The sequence below is a fragment of the Podarcis tiliguerta genome (genome assembly GCF_965153285.1).
Source record: "Podarcis tiliguerta genome assembly, chromosome: 1".
Taxonomy (NCBI): Eukaryota; Metazoa; Chordata; class Lepidosauria; order Squamata; family Lacertidae; genus Podarcis; species Podarcis tiliguerta.
In genome coordinates, this window is record NC_139534.1 from 79,199,796 (window position 1) to 79,209,670 (window position 9,875).

Below are 9,875 nucleotides of genomic sequence, written 5' to 3' on the forward strand. Positions count from 1 at the left end.
ATCAATTGGACTCGGTCATATAAACAGTTTATTAATGAATGCAGCTTTCGAGATTTCTGTAATTTTGTTTGATTTTCAACTTGATTGTTCAGTGCTATTGAAAAAGGTGCACTTTTACTTTCTTTGGGATGCTGGCAAAAACTCCAAAAACACACACAAACTGTGTTTGGCTGCAGTTAAGTGGTGTAGCTGGTGAACCAGTTGATAGCTGCCACCTGGGCAGCTAGGAATAATGGCTAACCCAAGGTTACTTTCACATCATAAACCTGATCTTTTAAGAGGCCATGTGAATTCAAGCATTTCCAGATTATCTGGCCATCCACTATACTCATATCTGGATTTAGTTTCATTTTATTCACTCTCATCTAATTAAACTGACAAGGCTATTTTTATTGTACAGACTATGCCACTTAGCAAGTATAAAATGAAAAGTGACAAGAGAGTCCCTCTGTATTCAATTCAATGTTTATTACCTATGGATTCAGGTAGGTAGCTGTCTTGGTCTGATACAGTCAAAATAAATTTAAAAATTTAAAAAATTGTCCATTAACACCTTAGAGAGTGAATTCAGTGTAATAATAATAATAATAATAATAATAATAATAATAATAATAATTTATTATTTGTACCCCGCCCATCTGGCTGGGCTTCCCCCGCCACTCTGGGCAGCTTCCCCCCAAAATATTAAAATACTGTAATACATCAAACATTAAAAGCTTCCCTAAACAGGGCTGCCTTCAGATGTCTTCTAAAAGTCTTGTAGTTGTTGTTCTCTTTGACATCTGGTGGGAGGGCGTTCCACAGGGAAGGCGCCACTACCGAGAAGGCCCTCTGCCTGGTTCCCTGTAACTTAGCTTCTCGCAGTGAGGGAACCACCAGAAGGCCCTCGGTGCTGGACCTCAGTGTCTGGGTAGAACGATGGGGGTGGAGATGCTCCTTCAGATATACTGGACCGAGGCCCACCTACCATAGCTGACAGCCAAGGATCAGACAAGAGGAGTTCCAAGATTTGGGGTGGGGGACCAAAGAGGGCTTGGGAGGTCCAGGACGTAACTCCTGCGCAAAATGAGGATTGCCTGTAGTCTCTCATATTCCCATGCCTCCCCACTGCAAACATGGAACCCTCCACTGCCCTTGCTGCTTCACAATCTTTGAATAGTGGTAATGACAAAACGGGAACTTTTCAGGGCCAGATCAGGAGTGGACTAGGTCCACCAGATCCACAGCCCTCCCAAGCCTCTGGAAGGTGAGGGGAAAGTATCCAAGCTCTGGAAATGCTGTGTTTAGCAGAAGGAATCTTGGTCAATTTTAAGGAGACTTGAAGCTTTCAAACTCTAGCATCCAGTCTGGGACACGGAGGATGGGGGAGGTACACAGAAGGAGAAGGCAGCTTCCAGGACTTTGGAAGCTATTTTTACTATGAGTTGTAGGAGTGGAATTCAGGGCAGGCCTGGTCCGCCTAGTTACTTTAAACAGTAAGTAAAAGGGTGAAACCTGATTGCCTAGTGGGTTTTTATCTTGATTTATTCCAAATTTATATGGAGGGAGCAGCATGCCTACCGTAAATATGTGAATGTTTTTAATTATAACTGTTGTTTCTAGAGTACACTATAATAGAAACATAAGTTAGGAATTCCACTTGTCTTCAGCTGCCCTGCTGAGACTCTTCACCTTTCCCAGCAATCCTGTTATAAAAACTTAAGATGAGCCTGATGTATCAAGCCAGTGGCCCATTAGTCCAGCATCCTGGACTATCAGATACACCTGTGGGAAGCCTGCAAGCTGGACATGAGCACAATAGCCCTTGGCCAACCTACAATTCCCAGCAACTGGAATTGAGAGGCATATTGCCTCTGACAGTGGATGAAGAAGGTAGCCATTGTGGGTAGTAGTAGCCATTGTTAGTCCTCTATGAATTAGTGCTTCATAATCTCTTTTTGTTTTAACAACCGTGAACAATTTGGTAAACTTGGCCACAGCACTGCTCACCCCTAACTCCAGATGCTTTATGAACAAGTTAAAATGCACAGGTCCTAATACTGAACCTTGGGGGACTCTACTTTGTACACCCCCGCACTTCTAGAACTGTCCCTTTATTCAGACTCTGCTCCCTGCAACCTAGCCAATTCCTGATCCACAAGAGGGCCTCCCCTCTTAGTCCATAACTGCTAAATTTACTCAGAAATCTTTGGTGAGGCACCCAGTTGAATGCTTTTTGAAAGTCCAGATCCGCTTTGACAACCAGATCTTCTCAACTAGTGCTTGTTGACACTCTCAAATGATTCTAATAGGTTTATAAGAAAAGATTTGTCCTTGGACAAGCCAAGCTGGTTCTGCTTCAGCAAGGCTTGTTCTTCTATATCCTTTGTTATTTTATCCTTAACAATACTTTCCACCAGTTTTCTAACTGGTCCGTCATTTCCAAACATAAATTTATTATTATTATTATTATTAAAAGGAAATGTGTGTTGCTTAAAGATGGAAAGGGGGGCACCATTTGCCTGCAGAAAGACTCATCTCAAGACTCCACTGCAGAGATGCTTTCCCCCCTCAGCCCTTTTCATTTCCTGAGTCTGTCAGAGTCCTGGATTCCATTTGAATTCGTTCTCCTTCTGGGACGTTTGTGTTGTATCTGTAATATTGGCACTGAAAATTAAGACTATGCGGTTCTGGACCTCCATGTGCATCAGCGGAGCAAGCATAAGCTCCTTCTGCCTGCCTCCATTCCACCCTGTTCTGCCCATTTTCATGTCTTTATGAGGTTTTGGGGTTACTTCCAGATTCAGTGCTATGCACATATGTTTCATCTGGACACACCTAAATTGGCTGTTGCCTGTCTCTTTTTCTCCATGACTGGAGCAAGAAAGCTGTCTTTTTCTGACAACCCCTGAGATGTTCTCCCAGACACAGTAGGCTTGTGCCCTAAGTGACAAAATTATAACAAATTATAACAAAATAATAATTATTTTAATGCATCTGGAGTCTGATTTGAAAGTACTTTTTTAAAAGAAGTTTTATTGCCCACTCTTCAAGAGTGAAATATTAAAAACAGTGGTAGATGTCACAAATGCAACATAAAGCCAGAGTCAGCATGATAAAAAAATTGAATGAAAAGGGTTAAAGTTCTCACATGGCTGGGAGTTGCAACTTGCAACCTTTGTACTAGGCATTGCCCTTTAAAAGTGCAAGCATTCCTCATGTTATGCACTTCATTTTATCATGCTTCGCAGATACTGTGCCTTACGAGGACACGGGTGCAACTACAGGCAAGCCATTGGCTACAAACAATAAAATTGATTTACTGATTAATACAGGCAGCCCAGTCCCTCTAGGCCTGCAGCTGGGTTTCCCCCCTCCTGTCTGCGCAGGCAGTGTGGCCTGGCTTAACAGACAGCATTATAATGCGAATGTGACTACTATATGCACTAGGAAACCAAAAAGATTGTGTGACTTGCTTTGGGATAGAACTGGATGGAATTTGCTGAAATGTTGGGGAGGAAATGGGGGGAAATGTTGGGAAGTGTAGATTTTGGTGAATTTCCTTAAGAATAGCTCAAAAACTTTTTTTTAAAAAAAAGGTTTTGCAAAAGAAGCTGAACAATTTTGGACAAAACTAAAAAAAAACAACCTTTCACTTTTTGAGATATGGCAACCCTAGAATTGCTTTTGAGAACCAAACCCACAATAGGGTGGTACCTCAGGTTACAGACACTTCAGGTTACACACTCTGCTAACCCAGAAATAGTACCTTGGCTTAAGAACTTTGCTTCAGCATGAGAACAGAAATCGCACGGTGGTGGCTCAGCGGCAGCAGGAGGCCCCATTAGCTAAAGTGGTACCTCAGGTTAAGAAAAGTTTCAGGTTGGGGGGCCGCTAGGGGCGCATTAGAAGATGGCTGACAATACCATCTCTCTGGCTCACACGAGGTAATTAAGAGGCTGATATGGGAGTATGCAGCCTCCCTTGTTACCCCAAGGGAATGGGGAATACTGCCTCACCTGCAGTTGCCATAAATCAGCCTCGAGTTCGAAAGAAGGGGGTGAGGGCACAAGGTGCACAGCACTCATGTGAGACGGCTCTCCCGGACGCTATCTCTGATCACGCGGCCTGGTTGCAGCAGCTCAAAATAAACAATTAGAGAGAAGCAAATGCACATATTTCGAGTGAAGAACGGGAGTCAAGACTGCTAATGGAAGTGACCTCTGTGAAGTGGAGCGACGGGCTGGATTTAACAGGAAAATAAATCAAGAAGAAGATACATCAAAGGGTCGGTATGTTGGAACGGGATGGAATGGGGGGGACTTTTTTTTTTTAATCTTATGTGATTACCTAACAATCCCCCACCCAGGAAGAATCGTTGCAATTACTGATTATAAGCGGGATGATTAAGAACTGTGTGGAAATGAATTACTAATCAAAGACATGGCTTGTGGAAAATTTGGAAAGGAATGAAGGACCTTTGGAATGATGCAATTATAAAAAGAGACTTGTTAGGAAACAGGCCTGGTGGCAAGATTTACGATTGAGGGGGAGGAGACCATGGTTTTGTTATTATATCGGACTGTGAGTTTGACCTGGCAGAACCTCCTAAGAAATTTGAGGAGAGAATGACAGGCCTGCGAGTATTTATGGGCAGACTTTAAGAATGTTTTGTACGGAAGTGTTGAAATGGCGTCTGTCTGTTTGAATATGGCTCTTGGAGGAATGTAAAATCCACACAGGATATAACAACGTCTGTTTCCAACCCGCTTGTGGAGACTATCAGAGGTCACATAGAAAGGAATATATGATAACAAGAAGATGAAGAAAACAATAAAGAGAAGATTGGACAGAACTGTGAATACTATTTGGACAGAACTGTGAATATGAAAGCAGCAGCAAGAGAGATGTTTGGATCCCTTTCGGAGCTCGAAGCATGGGTACCCCCAACAAAAATTTAAAAATTTGGCTTTGTAATATGGAATTAATGTGATTTGATTGGTTTGTTAATAAAAATTATATTAAAAAAAAGAAAAGTTTCAGGTTAAGAACGGACCTCCGGAACAAATTAAGTTCTTAACCCTAGGCACCACCATATCTCCAAGGTATTCCTGTAGTAATTTTTGCATTTTTTTGCTTTTTAAAAAGCTTTTTTTTTCTTTTGCTTTGCCTTTTTTGTTAAAAATATTGAAGACCTAAAAGAAACAATTTTTCAACCTGAGCTTTTCAATATGATAACAAGCAGACACCATATGATAAAACTATTACGTATTCACCCATGCTGGCCCAAGACATTTAGGCAAGTAAGGTAAACTGGCAATAGTATCCCTACCCCAACCAGGGAAGAAGGGTGAGGTGGGGCGGTTAAGATCTACATCAGGAAATATGGTGTGTGCTGATGGGGAATAAAGATCGACATCTAGAACAAAGGAGGGAAGATAGAATCATAGAATTGTAGCATTGGAAGGGTTCCTGAGGGTCATCTAGTCCCACCACCTGTAATGTAGAAATCTCAACTAGATTGTACATGATAGAAGTATTAAAATGGTTAAAAACCTCCAAGGATGGTACACCACCTCTCATGGGAGTCTATTCCACGGTTGAACAGCTCTTACGGTCAGAAAATTATTCCTCATGTTTACTTGGAATAGCCTTTCTTGTAACTTGAACCATTGGTTCAGGTTCTAGTCTCCAGAGCAGGAGAAAACAAACTTGCTCTATCTTCCATGTGACAGCACTTTAGATATTTGAAGATGTCTATCATTTTTCCTCTCAATCTCCTCTTTACTAGGAAAAAGATACCCATGTCCCTCAACCCTTCCTCAAAAGCCTGGGTTTCCAGACCCTTGATCATCTTGATCACCCTCCTCTGCACACATTACAGCTTGTCAATAGCCTTCTTAAATTGTGGTGCCCAGAACTGGACATAATACTCCAGGTGTAGTCTGACAAAGGCAGAATTATTTCCCTTGATCTGGACATTATACTTCTGTTGATGCAGCCTAGAAGAGCAGCTTTTCCGCCACTCTCTCTTTCATTTCCAATTATCTGGTTCCATCTGCTGGTGACAGCATGTAAGCACCCCAATGAAGACAGAAAAAGATGGATGACCAATTCGCATATTCAGCTGTGAAAGCAGAACATGTCAAAAGGCACATACAATGGTACCTTGGGTTAAGTACTTACTTCGTTCCGGAGGTCTGTTCTTAACCTGAAAGTGTTCTTAACCTGAAGCACCACTTTAGCTAATGGGGCCTCCTGCTGCTGCCACGCTGCTGGAGCACGATTTCTGTTCTCATCCTGAAGCAAAGTTCTTAACCTGAAGCACTATTTCTGCGTTAGTGGAGTCTGTAACCTGAAGCGTATGTAACCTGAAGCGTATGTAACCTGAGGTACCACTGTATACAGTTAAATATTTCAGCATGCTTAATTTTGAACATAGGAACAAGCCAAGGCAGCACAAAAAGAACAAATTCATAGGTAAGCATATCTTTGGAATATGAGGTTCTGGTGTTTATGGATAGAGATGTTCCTTAAGCCCTGTCCTCATTGTTTCACAGTTCAGACCAGTTTCACCATCTTCACCTGTAACATTGACAGCTGGGAGTCTCTTTTACGTGCAGAGGTGGCTCATGCCATTAAGAACCTTAACCTCCTAGGGTGTTCCTTCATGTTGTAATGCTTAAAGAGAGCTCAGGTTCGATCAAAATGCCAGGGTGTGGGCTCATTCAGACTTCCATCCATGCTGAGCTTTGCAGGCACAGGTCTACACTTTTCAGGTCCATATCCAAGGGTTTGGTTGTTCCACCCCCCCCCCATCACTTTCCCTGGGAGAACCTGCTGTTTACTGCTGAACTGGAACAAAAATAAATCTGTGGGAAACCTGATTGCCATTTGTTCCAATCAACAACCGCTCAGACCTGGACCTGGAAAGCATGGACCTATGCCTGAGAAACGCAGCACAAAAGAAAGTCTGGATGAGCTCTAGGGTTTGTTGCGAACACAAAAGTAAGTTAAGAAATCGTGACACACAGGAAGAAGAGGAAACTGGGGGAGGAAGCCTGCATGTTATGATTCTATTTTCAGATAATACTGAACCAGTTTGGTATTATGTCTGAATCGTGCGAATGTGTTGATGAAAGAGAAAGATCAAAATCCAAGGAACTATCAGCTTCTTTTAAGAAGAAAATGTGAATATTTGCTCTTTTGAATTACTTGGGAAGTGCAGGAAACCAATTCTATATTGCTGCCTGGGTTCCTATTTTTAATTACCAAGTTTCGCTCAAAGGCAGGTATGATGAATTTGATAAAATCCATCCAGAGTTTGAATTAATTTTTTCATTTTATTTTAAACTGTTTGTGTGCAGCAATCATCCTTGATGCAAAGAACTATGCCAATAGTTCCTCATTGGAGTTGAGGAATTTATGTTTCTCAAAGTAAACCCTTCTGGTTCCACATCTTGTTCAAACTTTGAGGAGTTTGATGTACCCTGCTATTTGAATTAAAAAGTGCAAAAAATTCCATTGTGGGCATGTACGCTGCTGTGTACATCTGAAGTAGGTTTTTGGGTCCCTGCCAGTCATTTGAACTTTTGCATGACTATCATGAGACTTTGAGGCGCTTGTTATAGCAGTACCAAGAATTTAACTACTATATGAAAACTTTTAACATATCTAGCAAGATGCTGATTCACTCTGTAAAAGGAGCCGCAACTTTTCTCAGACTGCTTACAATATACTTTCTGTCAGTAAATTTACCGTGCAAAATGAATGCATGTCTAAAGTAACCAAGCCATTCATTGCTGATGTATAATAATCAAATTCATTGGGTATTGTCCAGGCTCCCGGCAGTGAAATCTCTCCTTTCTCCATACTGTTTGATGTGATTCTTCAATAATTGAAAACACTGGAGAAAGCTCTGGATTTTCAAGCAATTGCCCTGCCTATCTTCACAGGACTTTGCTAATCCTGTGCAATTCTATGACAGAATTCTATGCATCAATTTTCTTACTTAGCACCATTATTCTGAAGGTTGCTCTAGACATGATAATTGTCCTATTGGCTTTCACTTCCATATAGGAAAAGGTCTTTACATTGTCACATGTCCTAAACATAACTGGTTGTGGCATTCTAATGGGTGTACACTTTATGTGTAGCTGTGCATTCATCATATAATGTGCGCTCCCCCCCCTACAAAGCAGAAACCCAAAAAGTTGCCAGCCCAGCAGCACTGGTGAAATATTCACAAGAATGGCAGCATGCTGTGCTTCATCATGTTGCATGTGGCAAGCGATATAGACATTCCAGGCTGTGATTTACTGGTAATGCCCAAGCACTATAAGACTTTGCAAAATTGGCTCTCCACTGCCAATGACATCAAAACAACAAAACTCTGTTCTTCTACTACTACTACTTCTTCTTTGGCGATCACTCGTAGCTGAGTAAGATTGTCTTTCATGAACACATTCTTAACAGTCAGTTTGTAAGTGACTGTGGAGGCCAATTCTGGACCCACACGTCCTTCCACAGTGGGGAGATTGGTTTCTGGGTGGGAGTTGATCACAGTGTGGATTTGCCAAGCGTGCCTTCCTCCTAGCATGTTTCTCCCTTGCATCCTGAGTTCAAGTGTCTTCAAAGCCCATGACACCTTTGGTAAAGGCTGTTCTCCAACAAGAGGGCTCGCAGGCTAGTGTTTCCCAGTTGTCAGTGTTTAAACTACATTTTTTTAGATTTGCCTTGAGACAGTCTTTAAACCTCTTTTGTCGACCACCAGCATTACACTTTCCATTTTTAAGTTCAGAATGGAGTAGTTGCTTTGGAAGATGATCATCAGGCATTGGCACAACATGACCAGTCCAACAAAGTTGATGTTGAAGAATACGAAATACGAAGCAGTGGCACAACAGAGTGAGGTTGACTGCTTTGGAAGCATCTGTTGCTCAGGCCCACTTATGTGTCACCACATCAACTATAGGGCTGGCTTAGTATAATATTCAAAGTAGCACAATTTGAAGATGTGGCTATGCTATTTTAGGATTGGTCCATGTTGTAGCCCAGCACACTGGCAAAGAACTGTGTCTTGGCTTACATGCTCACCTTTGTCGTTGGACGGAAGGCATCATTTATGTAGAATTTAATGTGTGTATGAAGCAATTGTATGTTTGATCTTTCTGTAACAAAATGAGGAAGATAGACCATGTGGGCAAAACTTAGGTTGGACATATAAATTCCATTGCATGTGGTGGTGGGTGGGTGTGCATGTGTGAGGCCAAGAAGACCCCTGACATGTAGAAGGTTCACAATCAACTCCCCACCTCATAATATTTTTATTGTTTTTTCATATATCCCAAACAGTACAAACAAACTCAATTAACTTCTGAGCTGGCCCAAATTTGCACTTGGATAAGTGTTTGTCTGAAAATGCCCCCCCTTGGTTATGATGTAATGTTACTTTATCAGAGAGAAGTGCATTTTACTATACCCCCTGAGATGTCACATCCCACAGTATTTACAGTTGTACCTTGGAAGTTGAACAGAATCTGTTCAGGAAGTCCATTCAACTTCAAGATGTTCAAAAACCAAATTGCGGCTTTTCATTGGCTGCAGGAAGTATTTCAGGCAATAACTCTGCACATGACACTGAGGTGTACTGCTACATGACAGCTATCCTTCTTCGGTCAGAATTGCACTTATGAGCCTCTTATAAAATGCTAGCTGAAATTAACAAAGTCTTTAACTTAAAGGCTCATAATACAAATGGCCCTGAAAGCTCATGTTGCTTCACTTGAATTGAGGCAGGGGTTACAGTCCTGAAAGTTCTTTTCTGGATTGCATTGTAATTTGAAGCACGGAAGAACCCATTCATTTCCCCAAAGCTACGTAGTGGGGTCCCTGCA

At 41.7% G+C, this 9,875-nt stretch overlaps 1 long non-coding RNA gene across 1 annotated transcript in view; it reads left to right on the forward strand.

The window, feature by feature from the left end:
• Nucleotides 1-9,875, forward strand: part of LOC310682755 — an 80,396-nt gene that overhangs the window by 9,692 nt on the left and 60,829 nt on the right. The window lies entirely within an intron of this gene.